Here is a 27883-nt window from a genome sequence, read left to right as displayed (position 1 = left end):
AATTTTGCTGGCAATTTCTGTGACTACTGTGGGTGTCTCACTCTCATTAAAAAAATTTATGATTAAAATTGTTCCACTCTCATCGAAAAATTAAATTTCAGTGAATTTTCTATCTTATACGATTGTATATCACATCTATGTTGGTGAATTTTCTTTCAGTTTCTTGTTAAATTTGAATCAAGTTATTGGTGTTAATGGCGAGATAATGATGTTAATGGTGTTAATGGTTTTAATGGTGATAATGGTATTAATAGTGAAAAAATTAAAGGAGAAAGAGGAATGGGGGTGGGAGTGGGGGTTGTTGAATAAGAAAGAGGAGGAGAAGGAGAACGAAGGGGTAGGGTGGGGGTGGGGTGGGCTGTTGAAGAAGAAGAAGGAGGAAGGGGGTGGGGTGGGGGTCTTTTATATATATATATATATATTAAAAATAATATATAAATAATTTATATATATATATATTTTTAAAAAATAATATATATTTTATATATATCAAAAAAATAATACACATATATTTTTTGCTTTTTAAAAAAAATATAAAAATTATATGTGTGTTGGATTACTTTTAAAAAAAAAAATTATAATTTCTTACATGAAAATGACGTGGCACTGATGTGGTGCTGATTTGGCAATGACGTGGGGCATGTGTACTTCACTCTCCGTAGTGAGAGTGGTATAATTTTTTTAGGGTGGTAAATAATTCACTTGAAAGTTGTTAAGGGGTAAATAATTGCCCGATTAGTATAGTGTCTAAAGTAAGTTTTAGCAACAAGTTCGAGGAGGTTTTGATGTATTTTCTCCTTTATTTTTTGTATACAATCTTTTATAGTGATGTGACACACACGTGGAATGTACGTACACTAAACTAGTATATATAAATACAGGAGAACTATAGCCTTGCTGATGTGGCATGGCTGAATGAGCAGCATTTCTAATTATCTATTTTCTCCTTTTTTTGGGGTATTTTTTCCTTGATTCTACTCTATATACACAACATAAAAAAAAGGAAAAAACGTTGATACAATTTTCATTCCAACAAAAGCTTTTTATATATCCGTAACTGTCCTCATAAAGGAGGCGTTACGGTATTCCACAATCTCTTTCCTATTTATTGAAACAAATGAGTATGTATTCTCCCAGAATCAACAAACTCACAATAGAGTTGAAGCACAAAATAGCAATTGGTAATCCCTTTTTTCCCTTCTCTGGCTTTTTCTTCTCCTTTTTCCTTTTCCATTTGAGTTTTCAATCTAATTGTAGTATCTTGACCTAATTGTTCCAATTGGGCAATCATATTTGATTTGTGAGTTTCTTTTATTTTGTAATTCATTGTTTTCCTGATGTTAAGTATTATTGATAATTGTATTGTTAATATTTTAGCAATAACTTTCTGATTGTATTATTTGTGTTCAAATTCATCTAATTGATTTACTTAATTAAAGCACTCATTGATTAATTCTCGAACTAAATTCCTTCAAGAGTAACAAATACTCTTTACGATCAAGTCTCTATTCTCTTTCAATAATTACGAGCAAAGATATGTGAAGGAGTGCTGATGAGGATCTATTGAGGTCGTTTTTAAACTTCAAATGGTTTCTTGCTCCTGAGGTACTATAATTCTTTTATATATAGGTTACGTTATTGTGAATTTGAAATTTGAAATTTGTACCTTTAAAAATAGAGGTATTACAAGAGTCTGTTGACAACTTGCTATGATATTGTAAAACTTGTGTGCAGAGACTCTACGGAGATGTGGTCAAGAATAGCACAATGACCTACACCGATTACACTTGAAAATTCATTGGTTCATGTAAACTTTAGATATATATTCTTCGGTGATTTTGAGTTAATAAACATATACTCATCACTGAAATAATTTGTCCAACAGATAATTACTTAGGTATGTGAAAGAGTAAATGTACATGAAAATATTTGTTGGTATAGAAGAAAAACAAATTGACAGAAAATGGAACAATAGAATAAATGAGCCTGTTGGTTGTTCATGAATAGCAATGTAAAAGTGTGGTGGAATTTTATGAGCTATGAAAGAAAATGAGAAATATCTATTGACGGAAGTGGTGATGTTAAGAAATTTTGGCAAGTTAAGTTTTTGAAGCATTCCCAATATTGTGAGGTGTGACAGAAAATGGCTAAAAGTTGACGAACGTATTGATGGTAAGTGATGCTGGCAAGAACAACATATAATGTAAATTAAAAAATGATAGTTTTCATATTTGTTAAAGTCTAAAGACTCTGATTAAAAAGTGGATGGTATACTGAGGTCTATATTGCAGTAGAAGTAAAATAATTTAGTACACAAAGAAAACTAGCATATCGAAGACGATTGAGGTTTTCTTGTGTTCTGAAGGAGAGTGTGAAAGGAAAGTTGAAAAATACCTTATAGGTAAGAGAGGATGGAAACAAGAACAAACAAATAAGCATTCAAATTCAATAATAACAAATCATACACAATCTAAAACGACAACGTATACAAATCATATGAAGTTTAAAGAATACGATTAGAATTGGTGAAGTTCTGTGGTCTTCGGTGTGTCACTTTCAATGAACTTGAGTGAGGATGAGGAAGTAGCATACCTGGGGTGTTTGAAGGAATTTGGTGCACTATGGAGAATAGGGAAAATATTAGAGATGTGGGTGTTCAATTTCAGTAGTTATTCAATTTCAATAGTAGAAGAGGTGAATATAATGAAGAGTTGAAAGTGAGATGAAATAGAAATTTGGATGCACCCTTTGATGAAGTGGCATTTTAGGTTTTCACTATTGTCTTTTTAGCTTGTCATGATTTAAGCAGATTTTCTATATGTCTGAGCAGATTGGATTTTATTAATTGCATAAATTCTGTTAATAAATATTACGTTGTAGTTGCACCACATAGGCTGACACATGTCCCCATTTAATGTATAACTACTTATTTGTAAATTGATACCTAAAATGAATTTATTTGAATATTTTCACACGAATATATGCAAATCTAACCACTCTTGAAAAACACAAAAATGGAGAATAGGTACCAATCATCCATGTGAAGTATACACACAAGGAGACAATAGTCACCTCTTCTTTTTTCTTGGATGCATATCATTGCAAACGTGTTTAAGGTATCTTCATTCTCATTCTACTAAAATTTGCTTGGTTATTTTTAGTCTAATGAATTGTTAGTGGCAAGTTATCCTTCTTTTTCTTTTGTTAAATTGTTTCCTTGATCAAACAATCTATTTGTGAATATATTTGTATTACATTCAGTTCAATTAGATGGATGAAACTACCTAATTTAATTTTCTTTTCGTTCAAATAGTTTACTTTCAACTTAAGCCATTTGCAATACTAAATTTATTTTTGAATCTAAACTGCAAATATATCGGGATCTTGAACAGATATAAAATAGAGAGGTAAAGTCTTCTGAATTTGTGTTTAGCATGTAAGAAGTTCTTTATCCTTTTATTTGTATTTGAGCATTAGCTTCCTCTTCAAAAGAAAAAACTCAATATCATCCAATATTTTTAAAATTTCACTTAAAATTACCCTTATTCTTTGTGGTGAAGCATTAATAGTTCTATGTCTTCCCAAATTTGAAGCACATTAAGTCTGATAACTTAGTCTGTCTAACGAATCTCACACATTATTCACAATTATGTTCTCTCATTATATAACTTGTTGAAGCTATTGCAAAAAATTAAGGCTTTATCAATCCTCAAGAACATGATATCTTAAAAATTGATTCAATCAAGTCTTCAACTGAAAGAGTTGTCAACATCCTCTGTATGCAATTTTCTTTATAGTTATAAATTGCTCTTTAATTTACTAATTTGCTAAGACCTATAAATATGTGATGTAGAGAGAGCTACTATGGATGAAGATGGTTCCTTCTATTGATAGTATTGCTGGAAGTAGATGATGAAGTGCAAAGATCAAAAGATGTGTGGAAGTCAATAAGAGCTTTTATGTTGATAGTAAGTCAATAAGAGCTTTTGTGTTGATATTTTATTTTCTTATTATTAAAATGTAAACTTTCAATTTTTTCATGAGAGCTGAGATTAGTTGGGTTTAATCCATTCCAGTTGCTTACTTTTTTTTATGCATTTTCAAATAGAAATTATTGTTGTTATTCAAAAAATATAGTTCATTAATTTGTTAGCTTTTTCTTCCTCTAAAGGGCACGGATATTTTGATTTTTGCTATTTTATAATTGAATTGGATAGAGTTACTACTTTACACGTATTTGAGGCTGCTAAAAGTTTTACATTGGCTGACAATAAGCAATCTTTTGAAAAGATAACTGCTTGCAAGTTCATCTCTTACCATCTTCGCTGCAAACATTACTTAATCATCTATTTAAATGCATGAAACACGTGTTAGTAAAAAAAATTTATACTATTATTTATTACTATGAAAGTCACTATATTTTATTGCATAGTATAACCTATATCAATAAATATGTTGATGGATGATAAGGCGAGTTGTGGAGTTATTTGGTGTAAATATAATTTTTTTGTGCCTAGAATATTAAAAAAGTAAATTATACATTTTAATCACATTTATAATTTTATTAATACCGCGCGAAGCACAGATATATTTATATGATTAAATTAAAGATAATTTAAGTAAATACACAAATTTAAGAAGCATAAATACATAAAATCTTTTATCTTTTAAACTATTTCATAAAATCTCATATTTCCTTTTTTTTTCTCTTAATACATATTAAATAAGAAAGTAACAGATTATTTAGAAGAGTAAATGGGTGTTTGGATGGGCTTATATTTTGATCAAAATAGCTTTAAGCTATTTTTTTTTTTTACCTTTTAAGTGTTTGGCAAGTTTTAAAATTTCTTTAAAAAGTCAAAATTTACTTTTTATAAGCCAAAAATTAAAATCTTCAATTCCCAACTTATTTTTCTGGCTTATAAGCCGTTGTATTTTGGCCAATTAAAAGACATTTTTGTCATTTAAAATTCTCCCTTATTTCAAAATTACCCTTGTGTAGCCCTAAAATAGCTTTTAATGCTTAATGCTTGTATTAATTGAATATTTCTACTTTTTGTATTTATGGCAAACTTAACTCTAACTATATTAGTACTTCTTTTATATGAAACTTCTAATTTATGAAATATGATTTTTTAATCTCCTTCTTTAATATATTCTTTTACATTTGGACAATTGTTATTGTACACATATGAATTGTTCTAATAAAAAAATAAATCACCAACCAAAATATATGGAGAATACACATTGAAGATATACAACTTCATGGATGATTAGTGAATGATCCATCTATATGTCATGATGCAACATTCGTATTCGCCAATGTTTTAATAGTGATAGTCATTACTCAATCAACGAGTAATATATTTTCTAATTAAGAGTCTTTTTATCAAACAAATACTATTATTTGTGACCAACTATTTATATATTAATGTAATTATAATGATTAGTAGCATATATATTTTGCTTAATGATTTAAATTTTTTTAACAAAAAAAATATTTTTTAGCGCACAAATTAATAGTCATTCATGAAAATATTTTTAATATATATATATATATATTAATTTTAATTTGAATTATGTTAGAAAGAAAAATTAATAATAATCAACTCTATATATTGTTAACAGCTTTAAGGGTATTTCACACATTTTGACCAAAAAAAGTGCTTAAAAGCACTTGTTTACCAAACACATCAATAACTTTTTTTCAGTTTCAACACTTTTATTCAAACACGTAACTGCTTATTTTTAAAATAAGTTCAGCACTTTTAAAGAACTTTTTAAAAGCCATTTTTTTAGCCTATCCAAACAGGCCCTAAGTTATGAGAGAGAATCTCTTAACTATCTAAAATAAATAAAATTAAATTAAAAAATTTCTATCAGATCTTATCATTTGCAATTTACAATTTAGTTTATTTTTTTTCATTTCTATTAATCTTTTTTTCACTTAAAATTTTGAAAGTTTTACTATGTGCTTCATGTTGACAAGCATTTATATTCTTTTAAAAAATCATCATACCGTAGAAGCTAAAAGAATCTCAGAATTTTTTACTGAATCATGACAATGAAGATGACCATTGATGGCAACACTCTTTCGTTAGTTGCTTGTCAACCTTTAAGAAAACACCCATTAAGAGATAAAGGAGGAATTGAGCAATGTTGTTAGGTTTTTTATGAGAATGGTGGCAAAGACAGCGGTGATGGTAGAGGAGTTGTTGGTGCATTTGACTGCTTTTCAATGAAGGTTGAGAGACTTAATGGGTAGTGATGAAGATGGAGAAGAAGATCGCTTCATTAAAATAAATTTCATGATACATATGAATGTATCACTATGCATATGTATCATAATAAAAAAAAATGTATTTTTTGGCTCATGATACATACAACTATACTTGCATGCTATGTATCATAATCTACTAATTCATATAAAATATGAAGCTTATTAATATTTATTCATGAAACATGCAAATGTATCTCTATGCATATGTATCATAGTAAAAAAAATATTATTTTTGTCCATGATACAAATGAATGTACTTGCCTGCGTGCATATTCATCATTATATAAAAGAATGTATTTTTTATTCATGATACATATGATGCATCTACATGATCGTATAACAAATTTACCAATTTTTTATGTATACAATAGATTAGTACATGTTTATGATACATATGAATATCTATTCACATAATTATATTGTTCTTGATGTTAAAGTCCATCAATTTTTATCAAAATAAATTAATGTATCAATCAGAAGTAACAAGTATACATGCATCAAACATATGTATCAGAAAAAATGTATTTGATACATATCAAGAACTTATGTTTCCTTTTCATAATTCAAGGATAATACATATGTTTGAAATCTAATAGGGTAAATATAACACCCCGGGATTTGGACCCTTTAAAAAATTCCTGGGTTTTGAACTTTCGGGACTTGGTACGACTCAAGGGTACCTTTCGTACCCTTGGATACGAGTTAAGAGGGATGGTTTGATGGCTCACTTGTATGTTGGGTAGTAGGGTTGGCTTGGTTACTATCCAAGATACGACTCACCACCATATGAGTCGTATGGTGGGATATGAGGGGTACAATGCTAAGTCGTATAAAGCTTATTGAGTTGCCTAGTTAAAATTATACAAGGTACGGATGTGGGTATGATTTGGGGTACCAATCGTACCCTAAGGTATGAGTTAGTGTGGTGAGGTCATATTAGGACCAGTGTGAAGGATATTGGTGAGGTCTAGGGTACGAGTTAGGGTACCACTCGTACCCTAGGATACGGTTTGCATGGTTGGGTCGTACCCTTCTGGGATGGATTTTCAACTTTTAAGTTGGGAACCTTTTGAAAATTTTCTACCCAAAACCCTTATGTCCCCATGTTATATAACCCTTGGGGGCCTCCCATAACTCACTAGGAAAGGCAGAAACACTCTCAAAACACTCTTTAAACACTCCCTTGAAGATTGCAGGCTAGGGTTTCTCAAGTGTTCATCTAGAGGCTAAGAGGGGTCAAGTACTTTCTGTGGATCTTCTTGTATAAGGCATGTACTTCTTCCCTCATTGCTATTTTCAACTAAAGGCATGATTTAATGTATTTGAAACATTGATTTGCGAAATCATAAATGGTGGTTTTGAAACAATGTTGAGGGTCTTGATGCATGTCGTTTGATATTGGTATAAACTATGTTTTTTTTTACATGTTTTTGGTAATGGTTTACACATGTGGGTTCTTATTGGCTATGGTTTAATAAATGGGTTAGGAGTAACCCTAATCTTGATGGTTTATGCTTTGGTTTTGATCTTGGTAAAGATATGCCCACAACATGTTCAATAAAATGCCTAAAAAGATGTTTTTGTTCTATTGTTGAACTTTTATTGAAACTATTGCATGTTATGGTTTGTTAATAGAACCCTAAATGGATTTGGATAGTTTTTGCATAGTTTAAATGGGTTGAATAGTATAAATGCTTTAAATGTTTGGAACGGACTAAAATGGTTTAAATGGTGTGAATGGTTTGGAATGGTTAAAGAGTCATATTTTAGTGGTTATGGTTGGTCTAAATGAAAACCTTGCGGGGGTACATAAGAATCCCCCAAGTGAATGAAATAAAGAATTGGTTTGGATAATGGTTATGGCTTAATTAAAAATCTTTGTGGAATACAACGGAATCCCTCAAGTCGTCATAATAATGAAATCCTTGTGGGGTACAAAAGAATCCCCCAAGCTAAATATGGTAATGAATACTTGTGGGGTACATGGGACTCCCCCAAGTTAACTTGATCTATGGGTACATGGGAATTTCTTGATCTCTAAAAAGTTTGGCTAAGGACAATACTTGCAAGTTATAGTCGGTATGACAATATCACTATTAATAGCCTTAGTTAATAATAAATGGAGAAATAGATTGGTTGGTTGGAAATAATTTTAATAGGGCAATAAAGGTGAGGTATGATAGTTTACCATGAAGGTGAAAATCCAACGAACGAACACTAAAAAATCATGTTTGCCGACATGAGGAGTAGGTCATGGCGACCTTATATGATACTACGAGGTACACGAGAATTCTTTAAGTACATTGTACATATGTATCATTGAGGGTGAAGGGTACTTGGGAATCCCTTACTCTTATGGTATCTCCGGTTCATGCGGCTACACACCCGTTTAGGGGGTTACACTGAACCCATATAGCCCGTAGGTGGTTAAGGACAGTTAAGCTACACATACCCAGGTTAATGATTTTAAACGCATACTCAATCCGGTTTCCTTTCTCGACATGGTTATATATATGTATTGTTTGTATGCAACTGGTTGGTTTACTTGGTTTTACTGGATGACATTATTTTATCCTTATACTGAGTGCATGCTAGTGTTCGCTCGCTAACCCATCTTCGGATGATTGTATCCCCACGCGATGCAGGAACCAGTCATTATAATCCTCCTGCTTTGTAATCAAATTCAGGATCAGCTATTGAATTGAAGTGGTGAGCTTCCATAGTTCGGAAGGCATCTATTTCATGTTATGGATTACTTTATGTACTTTTGTCATTCATAGACTTGGTTTATGGCTATGTCGGGGGCATGTCCCGACCAGGTACTCTTCGGTTTGGTTTAGAGACTTTGTATGGACAACTGTGGACTTGGGTATAGTATGGATGACTTATGTTGTATATATAAACATGCATGAAATTATTGTCTTGGTTTTGGTTTATGGTTTGGGTTTGGTTGGTTATTGGGTAAATTGACTTGGTTGGGTTGGCCTCAGATATAGGCTTATCCGAAAATCACTTCATGGATAAATTCACTATCTTGTTACATGGTCGAAATTCACCCGACTTAGGGAATACATTGTTTGGTTGGGTTGGGTAATGGGGGTGGTCTCTGGCCTTGGTTGGACTTGAGATCACCCATTACGACAAGGACCTGGTTCGGGTCCTGTCAGTAAAGTCATCAAATACACCCTGAACTTGTCTCGAGAAGTCGATGACACACTCAAACTATTATGATGACCTATTACACACCTATACTATTTTAAACTGAATTTATTTTCACCCTGCGCATGTATAACCAATCACATGATGGGAGAGTGCATGTCACTCGTGCTACATCATCGCAATATCACTGCCACATCAGATGTTATGTCATATTTTAAGTTTTTTTCTTCTCTCAATATCACTTAATTGTTTCTTCTTCATTCTACACTACAAAGCCACCATGAAATCACCATTATTACCATCATACCATCACATAATTCATATATTTCATTACTAAAAAATAAAAATAATCACCACAAATTTCAACCCCCACAAATAAATCACCATTGAAATTACACCAAAATTATTGTCACCACAAAAAGGCATAGAAACACCACAAAATTCAACACCAATAATCAAATCTGTCATTGAAATCATCATCGTTGTCGTCAAAAGTTACTTTCAATTTCTTCTTCTTCACCACCAAAAGTTACAACAACACCATCACAAAATTATCTTTAGTGTTTACTTGTCCTTAGTACCTCATTTTTTTCTTTTCTTCTAGATCTACGCCTTTGTTTATTGAAATTTCACACATTCAAAGAAATTATATCAACAGTACAAAGGTAGTCGATCATGAAATTGATGAAAAAAATACTCCGTTACATTGGGTATATCAAAAAAAATTTGTTGAATTGAGTCTCCCATAAAAATAAAATTCTCACTTAAAAATCACTGAAAAATTTATACTTTTTCAATAAAACAATAATTCTTCATCACCAAAAGCTATATTTTCTTAACTCATGAGTCATTAATTATTTTAGTTTATTTTATTTTTTTAGTGAAATGGATGTATGAAATTTCTTTTAAAAGAATTAAGAATGGAAATGAAATATGTAATGATAAAGTACATATGAAATTTTTTAAAAATAATAAAATAAAAGGAATCAAGAAATGAAGCTTTTTGAAGCTGTAAATATTGTAAATGGTGGTTCATGAGTGTTGAAGAAGAGAGGAAAAGTGATGATGAAGATAAGTGAAGAAAGAGAAAATATAAAATGATTTGGAAGTTAAAAAAAGAAAAAGAAAAATACAAATAAATTATAATAAACACGCCTAGTTTTTATTTATTTTTATTTTTGTGCCATATCAGCTTTCAGGGTGGAAATAAATCCACTTTCAAGTAAAATAACTGTGTAATAGATCGTCATAATAGTTTGAGCGAGTCATCCACTTTTCAGAACAAGTTCAGGATGTATTTGATGACTTTTTCCAAATCTAATATAATAAAATACTTATATCATACATATATATCAAATATATTAGTGCTACATATATTGTTTCTATTCTCTTTTGCTTTGTTAAGAAAAATATAGCAAATTTGCGTCTCAATAAGCATCTCATTTCAGCTCTAAAGAAATAATGCCCAGGAAATTGAGGATTTTTGGGGTGTTTGACCTTCTTCAACTTATCATATATATATATATATATATATATATATATATATATAATACAATGGGACTATCGTCCAAAGAGAATTTTTTATGATTTACTCTCTTAAATAAATGTAATTCTGTTACTTTAATATGAGATTTATGAAATTTTATGTAATTAAATAAAATTATGGTAAAAAATATTCGTAGCTCCTTAACTATGAAATTTGTGTAAGTTATATGTGTAGAAGTTTTTTTTTTCTTTTTTTTTTTTTTTTGGAAATTTGAATCAAAAATATTTGATAAGAACAATTTATCATGTGTTCAAATAGAACAGATTATAATTGGAGTATTTAAATAAAATTTAGTGAAAACTTTAAAGGTTAGAAACATATTAAGCCAATAGTTTAAAATGTTTAACATTAAATTAAACATCTCCTCAACATCTCCCTTTATATGTGGAAAGATATCCAAATTTGAATCATTTCTAATAGGTTTAGAATATTTTTGACCATTTTTTATTTACTAAATGTGAGATGCGAAGAAATGAAGAAACTTATTAGTTATAATTACCTTATACTTACAAGTTTTCTAGCTACCTGTTTAAAAATATTTTACGCACTTAAACATTTTATTTAATAGGTGACTTTCTTTAGAATAAATTATCAAGAGTTAAAACATTTAAGAACCATCTACAAAATGTGTTTGATGTAGTACTGGTGGCAGATTCAGTATTTAAAGTTTGTGGATTCTTTATATTATATTAAAATAAAACACCAAAGAGTAACTAAGGGGATTTGAACTCACCACTAAAAGGTCAGTAAAACTTTACAAGTCCCTATACTTCATTAGACCAACAATACATTTTATTTATGATTTTTCAATTTATAGTTTTTATATATTTACTAGATTTTTCTTTATAAATACTAAATTCACATGAAAGTTATTGGGTTCCTAGAGACCCCATCCAAGCCCCAAGATCCGCCCCCGGCAGTAATATGGGAAATTATGAATGCCCTGATAATTCTGTTGATTTTGGAAAAGGAAATTATGAATCAGTTACATCGTTTCTAAAAATTTGAAAAACATGTCTTATCAAATTAGTCTCTGAACTTATCCAATAAGTAATAAATTTAATTTATTAATTATGTTTAAATTTTCGTCCTTGGAAGAGCATGGAGGAGCTCTACTGGAATTACAGGATAAGCACAAGTCATAACTAATTTGATTTACGTACATGGTCTTCCTAATGTTTTAGTCAGACTATTAACCAGATTTGAATAATTTGTAACTTGGACGAAATATATACATGTATAATTTGCATTGAAAGGGAAAATTCTTTACTCTATTTGGTCAACTAGATGTATAGCAATACGTAATTTCCTTTTCATATTAAGTAGGATACTGTATCATAAAAGCAAACAACATATCACCAAAGAACATATTGCACTACTAATATAATTTTTTTTTTTCCACAATTCTTGTATAATAACTCTTTGAATCAACTATTGTGATTTTTGGTGGGATGAACAAATCTTTTTAATCCTTGATTAGTGGCTTCGGGAACAAAGTTTGAAAGTTTTTTTTTTTTTTTAAGAGTTGATTTTTCCTTTAATGAATATTACCGACATAAAATTCAAATCAATTTAAAGCCTCAAACCAAATATCAGACATTTAAGTGTGAAACAAAAAAAAAAACAGTCAGAACTTAAAAAGAATGATCTAAGAATCTATTTTGTTTGGGGATATATACGAACTGTAGATTATGTAGTGAAAAAAATATAAGAGTGGAGATGGAAGGGTTGCTATCTCAGATAATTAGTCGGCTAATAGTTATATGAGATAAAATTATTAAATAAATGACCATTCAAAAATAACTCGAAAAGAAAAATAAGTTTGTGATGGGACAGTGAGGGTTGCATTCCTCATTCTATGGTCTACTTGGCATTCTCCAACACATCCAATATTTATTTCATACACAAAAATCATAAGTAGAAGATAGTGAAAGCGAATTAATGGCGTGGATAAAGAAACACCAAAAATGGTTGATTATATTGCCGTCTATCAAACTCTTGAATTACCCATTTCCTCTTCCAACACGTCTTTAACACTACTACTTCCCCTCTATTTCTTCCATTTCTTTGGCACCATTATCATTTAATAACAAGTCAAATTATTTTAATTACTTTATCTATGAATTTCAAAATAAATTAATTACTTTAATAAATAAAAAATTAATATACTCCCTTTGTTTATCAATAGTTGTCCACTATTGACTTGATGTGTGAGTTAAGAAATAGTAAATGATAGGAATAATTTTATCATATTATTCTTTAAATATAATAAATTTAAGTCCAAGCACATCGGCAAACACCTAAGCTTGACACGAACTTTCACTTTGACACCTAAAGTGGACGGTGTTCATTTTAAACACCTAAAGTAGCCTCCAACTGTGTCACTTTGACATCTTTTGCTCTGTTGAAAAAAATTGTAGATGCGTGTAAACAAACACATCCACGTGAATTTTAAATGCCAATTAAAACTCGCCACCTCATTTTTACTTTTCAGGTTAGCCAAACCTAATCTAAAAAGGGTGTGGGGGTTGGGGGGGGGGGGGGAGAGAAAATTGAATCATTTTCCACTTTTATCGATTTGGAACTCGATGAAAACTCTTGATAAGCTTTTCGATTATTTCTGCCATTTTGCTTTAAAATTTTCTGGGATTCATAGTGATTACTAATTAATAATCGTGCATTTTGTAGGTACAACTCTTGCAATCAAGTTTCGATGCATTTTTCTTAAAGTTGGTTTCAAAATAGATTTTAAAGTTGACGAAATTAAAGGTCGTACTAAACTTTTCTTTTATTTTTATGCATATTCATTGACGTCTTGAATGTTTGTTGAACCCAATTGAAGTGTTTGATTAAATTTGCAAATTTAGGATTTTCTAAAAAAATTCAGTGCTAAAGTTAGAAATTTTTCAGATTTTGAGGGATTTCAGTGATAAAGTTAGAATTTTTCTTGGAAATTTGACTGATAAAGTTAGGGCTATTTTGACAACTTTAAAGTTAGAAGCTTTGTATTTTCTCATTGTTGAGAATCTTTATGGGTTGTGAAGAAAATATAATGGACAACTTTATTTTGACTTGTTTTCATTAAGGGAGACTTTTGTAGTCAATCCTAACCCTACTTATAAGATGAATTAGATATCTTTGCTATTGTTATTGATAAAGAACACTACAATCTTATTGAGTTTCTTTCCTACACCAAAGATCTTGGGTACTCAAAACTAAAGGAATTTTACTGTCAACATATAGATGGTGGTGATTTAGTTCAAGTTCTGATAGGTAGTTGTTAGGCCTTGTGAAGGACTTAAAAGTAGTGATGAGCTTGTTATGGTTGTTCAACATGAAATTGATGATGAGCTTGAGGTTGTGACAAATTTTGTTGATATTTTAGAAAGGCCAGAGTATAATGGCTCTTCTGATGAAGATAGTATAGGCAATGATGGTAATGAGGATATGAGACTTAATTATGAAACAGATCTATCTAGTAGTGAATCAGACGGGGGTTGAAATTTCTAATGAGGATGGTTCAAATATAGATGAAGAGTTGAGAGCCTTTAGGACTGAAAGTTGAAGCAAAAAAAATCCTAAAAGAAAATCAAAACACCTGAAGAAATATCAGTAGGTGAAGCTGGTATTAACAAAGATTTTCAAGATATTGATAGAAATAAGAAAGATAGATATGTGGATAGATTAGGAGGTTATGAAAAATACATTAATAATTCAAACTAGGACAGTATTTATAGCACTGATTTATTAAATGAGGATGCTATTGTGGGTGTTAATTTATCAAGAAGAAGAGGAAGTATTAAAATATGGTAAGATGATAATTGTGGTATTGCTATTTTTGAAGTTGTTATGATTTTTAATGGTCCTAAAAAATTCATAAAAGCTTTGAAAAGATATACTATAAAAAACAATGTTTAGATTGTTTTCAAAACTTAATGAAGCTCATAGAGTGAAGGCTAAATGTAAATTCAAGAAAAAATATAAATGTCTGTGTTATAGTGCATTTGATAGAGATTTAGATAATTTCTTAATTAAGAACTATAATTCAATTCGTAAGTGTACTACATCAAACAAGAACAAGATGCATACAACTAAATTTGTTGGGATGATATAATTAAACAACCACCTTTGAAAATTTGGAAAATACAAGAATTGTGTAGAAAGAAATTGATATTATATATGGATAGAATTATCTGTTATAAGGCAAGGTTACAGATTTCTAGAGTGTCTTTGAGAGATTGGAATGTAAAATTTATAAGATTATGTGATTATGTTGAGATGATAAAACAAATCAATCATGATAATTCTGTTTGACTGAGAATGGATATAAAAACCTTCCCAGATAAAAATCTACTTGTGTATTTTTATGTATGCTTGGATACATTGAAGACAGAGTAGATGAAACGGTGTAGAAGAATTATAGTTTGATGGATGTTTCTTAAAGAATGCTTGTAAGGGTGATCTTCTAGTAGCATTTAGGAAGAAGGAAAATCATCAAATGTTTTCTATAGCCTGGACAGTTATGGATAAGAAAATTAAGTATATTTGAACTTTTTTTATCATTCATTTGAAGGAGGATCTATAGTTGAATACTGGAGTAGGTTTCACTATGATGGCTGATATGCAAAAGACAATGTTTAACTATTTTTTTCTTAATTGTCAACTATTTAAAATACTTTATTTATTTATCAAGCACTTTAACTGTTTTTTGGTTAATATAGAATTTTCATGCAACTGTTTTTGAGTTGTTACCAAATGCTGAAGTTAGAAGGTGTGCGAGACTTATCGAGTTCAATTGAGTCAGGGGTGAAAGAAAGAATAGAGGAGAAAATAGTTTTGGAGATATTCCAAGGAAGGTTTTGAACTGAAGTTTGAAAAGGAACTTGATTACATGAGCCAACTTGGTACTCAAGGTAAGAATATTAACATTGATTTGTTGCATTATCCTAGGAAGTCATGGGTTAAGACATTCTTTAAAGAATATTCTAAGTGTGATGCTGTTGAAAATAACATGTGCAAGACTGTAACACCCTAGAAAATTTTTTCTTTTAGTCTGAGCCTTAGAGTGTGCTCAATGGAGCGTAAATCCGATCTCAAAAGTTTGAGAAGTGTCTTACCAAGTGTGAAATACTTTAAACTGTGTGGAATTTTCCTAATATCAACTTTTTGTCATGTAAAGCATTGAATAACCTTTCCATCGATACCAATTTCATCAAAATCTGACATCGAACGAAGGAGTTATGGCCGTTTTACGAAAATAGTCTAATTCTAAATTTCCCAGGCGTGACGGAGTGGTCCAACGAACCATCGCACCCTACCGTCGATTTGTGGCAGTGAGTCCACTCTATGGAGAAGTGCGACGGTGAGGTCTGATTGACCTTCGACCGTGCGACGGACCGTCGTACCCCACCATTACGACGAGGCAGAGGATCCCAGTTCTGGCCATGTGTAATGGTCAGGACCGATGGACCGTCAGGACTCCAACAGAACATCGCATCCCACTTTCGCGGTTGAGGCAGAATCCCCTTTTCTGGATGGTGTCCGATGGCAGAGACCGACGGATCATCGGGCCTCCGATGGGCCATCGGAGCCCACCGTTGCAGGTCCGTGCAAAATTTTAAACCCATTTTTATTAGGGTATTTTGGTCCTTTCTCATCTTTTAAACCCTTCTATGTATTCTATGCGGAGCAGTTGCCTCATTTTCCCATTTCTAACACTAATGAGCTAGGATTTTCTCCTCCAAATCAATTCAAAATAAAATTCTTCTCCAAGGAATCTAAGAACTCACCATGGATTCTTCAAATTTAGTTGAGATTCAAGTTCCCCAAGTCAAGTGTGGAAAGTACCCTCTCTTTCAAGGATAAGAAAAAGAGTTTTGATAAAGCTTGTTCATCCAATTTCCTAATCTAAGGAATATTGGATTTGAACAAGGGTAACCCTTTCACCCTTGTACCCAAAAGGTTATTCACATCATGATTTTCCTGAAATCCATGAGGTTTTACATGAATTTGAATTGGGGGTTTTCACCCATTATTATTGAATGCATTATTTTGATATTTCCTATGAATTGAGAGTTAAATGGCATGATTTCCTGCATATTTTTTTTGAGAAATTACAGCTGGGTAATAGCCCCATGATTTCATTCCTTGAGAAGCTAATATGTGCAATGTTTGAGATATTGAAGTATATGACTATATTGAAATTTTAAGATATATTGCTGAAATTTCCAGATTTCTACATGATTTATGAACCTATAAGCTATATATTATGCTTTTGATGAGCTCTAACTTGAGATTGAACTATGGGTTAGTAAGCCCCATTTGAGACTTGTGAATTTACAAACTCTTGTGGTATAAGCACCCATGATTTGAGTATTTTGAGATAATTGAGAAATGAATTGACCTAATGGTCTGAGGGCTTTGAAATCCACTTCACTATATGAGATTATCGATTTGATTAGTGGATTCGTGGTGAACCATGAGATTATTATAAAAGTGAATTTTTATGAGATGAGCGCAGATAATCTAAAGGGAGAAGTATTTAGCACCGAGCGGGTAAGTCACTACGATTTCTTACCCCAACACTACGTTCCACCGTAGGTTGGGCCTGAGGCCGAGTTTATGATTATTATTATTAGGCAAGAGGCTGAGTTTTGTTTAGTGATCACTAGACCCAGGTTATACTTCCTGGCAAGAGTATGATGCTCCTTCCCAACGTGGGGTCTCTTCCTTAGGAGGATAAAATGTTGGACTCCATGTTGCTCGCATGGTTTATGTCAGTTATGAGAACCTCCTTTGCCCTTTAAACTTGAGATAAGTTACTTTCTTGAAAGCTAAAGTATTTTCCCTCCTATGAGCTATTTTCTTACTAATGAGGTTGTAAAAAAATGGTTTCCTAGCTAAAGTATACCCTTGATATGAATTGTCTCTTTAAAAGGAAGTATTTTCCCTTGATTTGGTATTTTTCCCATGAAGCCTTGAGATGAGTTATTTTCACTAAACTAGAGTATCTTCATTTTAAGATTGAATGATTTCCCTAAAGCTTGAAATGAGATATTTTCCTAAAGCGAATGAAATTTTTTCAAGCATGTTTCAGAGTTACATGATTCTAAATCCCATGTATTTGAGTTCAAAAAGTTTTATGAGATCTTGAGCACTAATGAAGTTTTACCCTCCATGAGACATATGCATGAGTTGATAGTATTGTTTAAATCCTCCTTGGCCTTGAGTATTGAGAATAAGAGAATATTTCTGATTTACAGTTAAAGAATGATGACTCACGAGATTTGTGTTAAATGCCTCATCTTACATGATATATGAGCTTTATATTTGATACTTGTTCGAGCCATGAGATTCATCCCATTTGCATACATGATTTGACTGAAGAATGTTGATACTATTTTTTACATATGCATTCACCCCCATATACTCAGTATATTCCCAAGTGCTGATCCACATATACGTCTATGTGCTACATTGTCTCATAATATAGGTACAGAATTGTAGCGCATGTACCATGTCTGATCAGTTCGCAGATTTCAGTCGGCAGGTGATGAGTCTTTTTTATTCAAGGGCTCGAGTCAGTGATACAGTTGAGATAAGATGTATTTCCTTACTCAGTCGTATTGAGTTGGGGTGGTTGGGAGTCATGACCCAGCTATCCATCGTTAGTACTAGTAGAGGCTTCATAGATAGTTGATAGAAGTTGATGTATTAGGTTTTGGTTTTGTTGTAAAAATTGAGTTGTAACCTTATAACTCCAGTTTTGGTATTGAGCAAATTCATAAAATAGTTATCTCTCGACTTATTCATTGGAATTTATGTATTTTATTCAGTTATTTATGTGTGATGCCAAGTGAAGGGTTAGATTGGGGTCACTTGGGACCATAGGCACTGTGTAGCATCCCGGGGGTGATTTTGGGGCGTTCCAGATGGTATCAGAGCACAAGGTTCAAGTATCCCAGGGTATCTATGAAGCCATGTCTAGTAGAGTCTTGCAGAATGGTATGGAGACGTCTGTACTTTCTTTGTGAGGCTATAAGACATTTAGGAAATGTCTCCATCCTTTTGAGTCTTAGATCATGCTATAGAGAGATTCTCTATGCGCTTACGCAGATTCTCAACTTTCTCTATTCAAGCCATCTCCTCCTTACTTTCAAAGTATCAGAAATAGTCAAGATTGAATCTTTACATATAGTAGTGGGATTGTAATCAAGTTAGAAAGTATCCTATCTGTGTTTTTGAGTTTCGACGATTGAAGTGTTTTATTTGTGACTCATAAAAGTTAGGCAATAAGCCCAAGTCCGAGGTGCTTTTAGATTCCTCGTCAGAGTCCATGATGTGGATCTATGCTTCCTTACCCATGTTTTATCCTTGAGATATCTTAATTAGTAAGTTCCAGTTCCTTCTCAGATGACGTTCTCAGATTTGCTAGTAAGAAGCTTCAGAGGTCTCTCAAAACAGCTTGATAAGGGCCTTTTAGCGTGTCATAAGTCCCTCGTGTTTAAAGATATTGCCTTACTCTTATAAGTTACGCAAGTGAGAAAGAATGAGATGTGTGTTCTTAGATTATTGAATATTGCGTGTCAAGTTTCTATCTCTTGCAATATAATCTTGTTATCCTTCTATTTTTGAAAATAAAAATCAAGTCTAGTGAAGCCGTGTGGGGCTATTTTGATTCACTAGCATAGTTGCTTTGTTATTCATCTCATTTTCTCATTCAAAACACAAAATCAAAGTCTACTGAATCCGTTTGAGGTCTATTTTGATTCACTAGCAACTTGTTATGCATTCTATTGCCGAGTATTGTTGATGTTTTACTCCATAACTTCTGAGTGAGAATAGCACTAGACACTAAGTTTGAACGATTTATGGTCATGAAAGTGAAGGCGATGATTTTTTATTTAATAGTACTAGTTATAGGGAGGTGATCTAATAGGCTTGAACAGTGTATGCAAGAGCTTAAGTTTGTTTGATTCGTAATCTAGTTTGATATTGTATGTTTTATGTGGAGGCATGCCCAAGGTGCTATGGGGCTGTAATATTTTTCGAGGATCATTACATGTTATCTGGTTAGTAGTAACGCTGAGTTGCTAGGTAGGACTAGCGAGATGATGAATGATGTCCGTGATAGCTAAGTTGAGGAATTATGAATGAAGGTGTTGTGTGTGATTTTGATTCTCATGGTTTAGAAACATAAGTTATAGGTGATGTAGAGGTACGCTATGGCAGAGGTGGTGTGGCCTGTCAGAAGATTGGGAGATGCCCGTTCTAAGCGTTACGTAGTAAATAATGACTATTTGGGCTATAGACGGATGATGTGAATCTCAAGAGAAGGTATTATGAGTTAGCATTATGCTTTGGGAAAGTGATGTGATAGAGCGTGACATGGGGCAATTACAGCTGACTGAGGACATGACCCTAGATAGGAAGATTTAGAGGAAAAATATCATGATAGAGGGCTAAAGGCGTGGATGAGTCGTAGTTGGTAATTAGGTAGGCTTTGATGTCCTTTGTTCGATAATGTGCAATTGTTGTGAATGTCATACCTATGTTATTTTATCGTTTCCTGTGCTTTGGATGCTTTTGTATACTGCCTTTTTATCTTGAGCTGGAAGTCTATCGGAAGTGGCCTCTCTACTTCTCTAGAGGTAGTGGTATGGACTACATACAATTTACCCTCCCCAGACCCCACTTATGTGGCAGTATACTGGGTTTGTTGTTGTTGTTGTTGTTTTACACTTTGAAGTGTAGTCATTCGAGTCAAGTTCTTTTGTTTATTGCATTATTATATCCCCAACTTTAAAACAAGGTGATGACAGTCAGACCAGAGTATGCGGTGGTTTACCGCCTTGGAGTGATGGCTTAAGCCTAAGAGGGAGATGATAGGACCGGTAATAGGGTCGAACCTTAAGACTGTAGTGGATGTACCAGTAAGCCATAGAATGGCTTCGAGAAAAATTAATGCTTGACCCAATCACATTTTAGTGCTTTCTTTTTTCCCAGTACCTGCTCATGTTTTACATTTCTGTTCCGTTATCTTAATTCATGTTCATGCATGTGATAGAAGATTATGGACTCTCCTAGTTCCTAAAATGAGATGGTCTAGTGCATTTGGCAGTCAGGATCACATCCTATGACTTTTGAACTCCAAATTTGGATCATGCAACTCGTGACTTAAGTACTCGAGCAATTCTTTTAGTCATTCACTAAGTCTATATTTGTATCATGCATGTCCTTGGGTTAGACCGCTTTGATAAATTCATTATGTTAAAGGCCTCGAGCCTCAGTTGAGTGCCAAATGAAATACTATGTCCCTTCATGCTTCAGGTCCTCATGTTCTAACTTTTCAGCGACCTCTTCCTTAGGTTGCGATAGATATAATGGAGAGTTGCGCCTATAGGAGAGAGTAGATGTGTCATGTTAAGGAAGATAGTCATATGTAGATATTGACTCTCGGGTCCCTTTCATCCAAGAAACTCAAGGACCCTTTCTTTCTGAAATTTGAAGATTCTGATGCTTATAAGTTTCCATGATACATGTGAATTGAAAATGATGTTCATGCTATGATTGAGTTGTAATTCATATTTGTTTACGAGGTTTTTGAACTTTTACCCTAGTATGTGAAATTCATGTGATGTTCATGTAAACCTCTTCAGGTTGCTTGTTAAATGATGTGTTCGTGTTAATTAAGTGTAGAAATGGTTGAACAAGAAAAGCATGCTCCCTATACGTTTGATGAAATGCTTATGTGAAGGAATTAGAGCCATTATGGCATGTTAACTAGGGATCCCCAATTGTGTGTAAGCTCATGCATGCCAAGTGGTTGTTGGAAAGCCTTAGTGAATAGATGGTGAAATGGTGGTATGAAGTTTCCCCAATTGTGTGTTCTCCGATACATGCCAAGACCCAAATACGTGTTAAGTGCTTGATGCAATACCTTGTTGAATGGCGTATGACCCAATAGCATGCCCCACTATGTTATCGCGTGCTTATAATCCCTAAATGCTCGAAGTGACGCCTTAGTGATTGTGATGGTGAATGAATGTCCATGGTCATGAATGGTTATGTTTTACCTTTCTGTTATCAAGTGCTGGGGGTATATGTACCTGACATTTTAGTTGCTGTCTAGAGCCCGTGTTAGTTTTCGCGATGATCTCAGTCGAGCCATGATTCTCAAAACTCCCTGAGTTATGGAACTCAGGATTCTCAAAAAATTACAGAACTTGAGTAATCTCAGTATCGTTAGCATTTTAGCCTTGGTTCTGTACTCTGCTCAGATCTAGTAGTATGCACGTGTTTAGTGAAACCTCTGTAGTACCCGAGTACTCTGTTTAGGTTTCAGTATTATTTCATCAGATAGGCTTGATTTTCGATGCAGTTAAGTACCCATATCGTCCCGTGAGAACCCGCTAGATGGACTTCATCCCAGTAGCATATTCAATTGAGCATTCTTGTTATCGGCTCCAGAGGTCAACCGTTAAATAGGCTTGATCTCAGTTTCAGGTTCATTTGATTGTCTTCTTTGGCAGATTCACAGATCCCCCACAGCGTAGGTCTGGTCTCAGACATAATAATTTCTTATCATGGATAGTAGGTTCAGGGATCATCCATCAGGGAGGCTTGATCCCAGATTTAGTCAGTTGATGATCGGACACGCTGAATTCAGCATGAGCTAGCTCTTCATTATAAGACTGAGGCAAGTTAGCCCAGATTCAGATGAGGTAACACCCTTCCTTTATTCAGCTCCTCTATAATCCGAGATGCAGTTACATAGCTATTCATATAAAAAACATATGTATTTCTTGAGAGAGCCGGGTTTGAAAAGGTATAGATTCAGTTTGATAAGAATTTTGGCTGTGCATCCTCAGTTCTCTCCATTTTCCTAGATTGACTATCGACATTCGAGGATGAATGTTCCCAAGGAGGAGATATTTTAATACCCCATAAAATTTTCTCTCCTAGTCTGAGCCTTAGAGCATGCTCAGTGGAGCGTAAATCCGATCCCAAAAGTTTGAGAAGTGTCTTCCTAAGTGTGAAATACTTTGAACCATGTGTAATTTCCCTAATATCGACTTTTTATCATGTAGATCATTGAATAAGCTTTCCATCGATACCAATTTTGTCAAAATCCGACATCGGATGAAGGAGTTATGGCCGTTTTACGAAAACAGTCTAATTCTGAACTTCCCGACTGCGATGGAGTGGTTCGACGGACCGTCGGCTAAGCGACGGACCATCGCACCCTACCGTTGATTCATGGTAGTGAGTCCACTCTCTGTAAAAGTGAGACGGTGAGGTCTGACGGACCATCGCACCCCACCGTCGTGACGTGGCGGAGGATCCCAGTTCTGGCTATGTACGACGGTCAGGACTGATGGACCATCGGGACTCCGACGGAATGCCACGTCCCACCATCGCGGTTGAGGCAGAATCCCCTTTTCTGGACGGTGTCCGATGGCAGAGACTGACGGACCATTGGGCCTTCGATGGGCCGTTGGAGCCCACCGTTGCAGGTCCCGTGCAGAATTTTAAACCCATTTTCATAAGGGTATTTTTGTCCTTTCTCATCTTTTAAACCCTCCTATATATTCTATGCGAAGCAGCTGGCTCATTTTCCCATTTCTAACACTAATGAGCTAGGGTTTTCTCCTCCAAATTAAAAAAAAAACAAAATTCTTCTCCAAGGAATCTAAGAACTCACCATGGATTCTTCAAATTTAGTTGAGATTCAAGTTCCCCAAGTCAAGTGTGGAAAGTACCCTCTCTTTCAAGGATAAGAAAAAGAGTTTTGATAAAGTTTGTTCATCCAATTTCCTAATCTAAGGAATATTGGATTTGAACAAGGGTAACCCTTTCACCCTTGTACCCAAAAGGTTATTCACATCATGATTTTCCTGAAATCCATGAGGTTTTACATGAATTTGAATTGGGGGTTTTCACCCATTATTATTGAATGCATTATTTTGATATTTCCTATGAATTGAGAGTTAAATGGCATGATTTCCTGCATATTTTTTTTGAGAAATTACAGCTGGGTAATAGCCCCATGATTTCATTCCTTGAGAAGCTAATATGTGCAATGTTTGAGATATTGAAGTATATGACTATATTGAAATTTTAAGATATATTGCTGAAATTTCCAGATTTCTACATGATTTATGAACCTATAAGCTATATATTATGCTTTTGATGAGCTCTAACTTGAGATTGAACTATGGGTTAGTAAGCCCCATTTGAGACTTGTGAATTTACAAACTCTTGTGGTATAAGCACCCATGATTTGAGTATTTTGAGATAATTGAGAAATGAATTGACCTAATGGTCTGAGGGCTTTGAAATCCACTTCACTATATGAGATTATCGATTTGATTAGTGGATTCGTGGTGAACCATGAGATTATTATAAAAGTGAATTTTTATGAGATGAGCGCAGATAATCTAAAGGGAGAAGTATTTAGCACCGAGCGGGTAAGTCACTACGATTTCTTACCCCAACACTACGTTCCACCGTAGGTTGGGCCTGAGGCCGAGTTTATGATTATTATTATTAGGCAAGAGGCTGAGTTTTGTTTAGTGATCACTAGACCCAGGTTATACTTCCTGGCAAGAGTATGATGCTCCTTCCCAACGTGGGGTCTCTTCCTTAGGAGGATAAAATGTTGGACTCCATGTTGCTCGCATGGTTTATGTCAGTTATGAGAACCTCCTTTGCCCTTTAAACTTGAGATAAGTTACTTCCTTGAAAGCTAAAGTATTTTCCCTCCTATGAGCTATTTTCTTACTAATGAGGTTGTAAAAAAAATGGTTTCCTAGCTAAAGTATACCCTTTATATGAATTGTCTCTTTAAAAGGAAGTATTTTCTCTTGATTTGGTATTTTTCCCATGAAGCCTTGAGATGAGTTATTTTTACTAAACTAGAGTATTTTCCTTTTTAGATTGAATGATTTCCCTAAAGCTTGAAATGAGATATTTTTCTAAAGTGAATGAAATGCTTTCAAGCATGTTTCAAAGTTACATGATTCCGAATCCCATGTATTTGAGTTCAGAAAGAGTTATGAGATCTTGAGCACTAATGAAGTTTTACTCTCCATGAGACATATGCATGAGTTGATAGTATTGTTTAAAGTCCCTTTGGCCTTGAGTATTGAGAATAAGAGAATATTTCTGATTTTACAGTTAAAGAATGATGACTCACGAGATTTGTGTAAAATGCCTCATCTTAGATGATTTATGAGCTTTACCTTTGATACTTGTTCAAGCCATGTGAGTCATCCTATATTGCATATATGATTTGACTGAAGAAAGTTGATACTGTTTTATACATATGCATTCACCTCCATATACTCAGTATATTCCCAAGTGCTGATCCACATATACGTCTATGTGCTACATTGTCTCATAATGTAGGTACAAAATTATAGTGCATGTACCATGTCTGATCAGTTCGCAGCTTCTAGTCGGCAGGTGATGAGTCTTTTTGATTCAAGGTCTCGAGTCAGTGATACAGTTGAGATAAGATGTATTTCCTTACTTAGTCGTATTGAGTTGGGGTGATTGGGAGTCATGACCCAGCTATCCATAGTCAGTACTAGTAGAGGCTTCAAAGATAGTTGATAGAAGTTGATGTATTGGGTTTCGGTTTTGTTGTAAAAGTTGAGTTGTAACCTTGTGACTCCAGTTTTGGTATTGAGCAAATTAATAAAATGGTTATCTCTCGACTTATTCATTGGAATTTATCAATTTTATTCAGTTATTAATGTGTGATGCCAACTGAAGGGTTAGCTTGGGGTCACTTGGGACCCTAGGCACCGTGTAACATCCCGAGGGGTGATTTCTGGGCATTACAGAGACCTTTAATTCATAGATTTTAGCCTGTAGATACAAATCTATTATTACCATATTAGAGAAAATTAGGAGAAAAAATATAACTAAAATAGTGGAGATGATTAAGTTTGTCAAAACTTGGATATGTGATACTTCACTTATGGATAGACTTATATTGTTGGAGAATAAGGACATGGCTAAGGCTTGCAAGGTGCTCCGAAATGCTGATGTTGGTTTTGAGATTGGAGAAGGGGGCATACGCATATAATGAACTTGACTAATTGAATTTAGAGTTGTGGAACTTGGAGGTTGAGAGGTATTCCACTACTTAAAAAAGGCCAAAAAAGCGACGAACTGTGTCGCTTTAAAAAGAAACGAGAAAAGCGACACTGTCCATCGCTGTTTTAGTTTAATTTTAATTTTAATTTATTTTTTATTAAAATCGATGGCCAACGTCTTAATATCCGTCGTTTTTTTTCGCGGATTATTGTGCCAACTAATTAAAAAATAATTTATAATTTTTTTAATAAATACAACAGATAACGTCGTAATTTTTTACAAATAATAATAATTAGTTTTTGAAAAGTGACGTAGTCCGTTGATTTTTAAATTTGATTTTTTTAATTTTTTCTTTAAAAGCGACAGACAATGTCGCTATAATTTTTATTTTTTAAAATATTAATTCTAGAAAAGCGACGCTGTCCGTCGCAGTTTATAATAATTTTTTCATACAAAGTGACGAACAACATCGCTTTTGTTAAAACTAAATAAAAATTATTTTTTTGAAAAGCGACGTTGTCCGTTGCTTTTTAAATTTAATTTTTATTTTTGTTTATTTTTGTTAAAAGCGACGGACAACGTCGCTATAATTTTTATTTTTAAAAATATTAATTCTAGAAAAGCGACGTTGTCCGTCGCAATTTGTAATTATTTTTAATTTTTCTTTATTTTTACAAAAAGTGATGGCCTGCGTCGCGTTTTTTAAAACTAAATAAAAATTAATATTTTGAAAGGCGACGTTGTCCATCGATTTTTAAATTTATTTTTTATTTTTGTTTATTTTTATTAAAAGCGATGGATAACGTTGCTATACTTTTTATGTTTTCAAATATTAATTCTAGAAATGCGACGCTATCCGTCGCAATTTGTAAATATATATTTTTTATAAAGCTATGGACAGCGTCGCTTTTGTTAAAACTAAATAGAAATTAACTTTATGAAAATGACACTGTCCGTCTATATTTGATATTCTTAATTTACTATTAAATAAATAATTTTTATGATTAAAAAAATTAAATGTATTCAATTATATATTGTACGACCGATTGATCAAAAAGATAATATATAGTTGAAGTTATAATATAATAATATAAGCTAAATTAAACGATAATTTATCATTGTATATATACAAAACATTGTATTACGAGGTAATTTACATGTATATGTGATGTATCTAGTACATATTGTGAATTTTATAGTCAATCAACTACATATATTGAATACATTGATAGATCAAGGTAATAATATATTGTTGAAGTTATAATATAATAATGTAAGCTAAATAGAACGATAATTCATTAGAGTAGAAATAAAATACATTGTATTACGAGGTAATATACTCATGTATGTGATGTATATAGTACATATTACAAAGTTGATAGTCAATCATATATATATATAAGTATGTATAAATACGTATCTCTCATATGGTGATGTACATAGTAGTTAAAAACTAGCTAACTGAATCTATATATCCAAATATTTTGAATAATACGTTAACATCATATGATCGAGGTAATAATACACTATTAAAGTTATAATAATGAAGCCAATTAACCGACAATTTATCATATTAATACGTTGTATTAACGTAACCGAAATCTCCAATTCAATTTTTAACCCAATTTCTAATCCCAATTTGACCTATCTGGTCAATTTTAATCTCAACCGTTCATCATATTTGATCAATGATCAATATTAAAATCAATTTTTACTATTTTTTTTCTTGAAATTAGGAGTGTGCATCGGTCGGTTCGATTTAATTTTATATATTATTGGTTTGATTTATTGGT

The 27883-nt window shown here is 32.9% G+C and overlaps 1 long non-coding RNA gene across 1 annotated transcript; it reads left to right on the top strand.

Moving 5' to 3' along the window:
- Positions 1-1009: 1009 nt before the first annotated feature.
- LOC107866294 lies at positions 1010-4050 on the top strand. The gene is made up of 3 exons (XR_001672856.2): positions 1010-1181; positions 3026-3116; positions 3854-4050. It is a non-coding gene; the product is annotated as an uncharacterized LOC107866294 (long non-coding RNA).
- The last annotated feature ends 23833 nt before the right edge of the window (positions 4051-27883 follow it).

The sequence above is a fragment of the Capsicum annuum genome, chromosome 3 (genome assembly GCF_002878395.1).
Source record: "Capsicum annuum cultivar UCD-10X-F1 chromosome 3, UCD10Xv1.1, whole genome shotgun sequence".
Lineage (NCBI taxonomy): Eukaryota > Viridiplantae > Streptophyta > Magnoliopsida > Solanales > Solanaceae > Capsicum > Capsicum annuum.
This window is presented reverse-complemented; position numbering and strand designations above follow the sequence as displayed.